The following is a 273-nucleotide window of genomic DNA, read 5'->3' as shown; positions in this document are numbered from 1 at the left end:
AGACTGTATTACTTGCGACCTAGTCACCTGCATAGATTATTTCATATATCAATTATAGTAGTTCTTTATTTCTCAGTGTGAGTGTGATCATTATTTAGATTTATAACCCTACATAAATCTTCATGTGCTTTCGGCCACAGGACTTGGCAAGTCATTCCAGCAAAGTTAGAAAATACCTGTAGAGTATATATAAGACAGATTTCTTATCTAATTCTATAACAACCAGGGTAGTCTACAAGCCCTGTCTTGTGGGAATTTTCATGAAGCCAGTAT

This window comes from Penaeus monodon, chromosome 29, assembly GCF_015228065.2.
Source record: "Penaeus monodon isolate SGIC_2016 chromosome 29, NSTDA_Pmon_1, whole genome shotgun sequence".
NCBI classification, from domain to species: Eukaryota; Metazoa; Arthropoda; class Malacostraca; order Decapoda; family Penaeidae; genus Penaeus; species Penaeus monodon.
The sequence above is the reverse complement of the archived record's forward strand: the minus strand, read 5'-3'. Positions refer to the sequence as shown.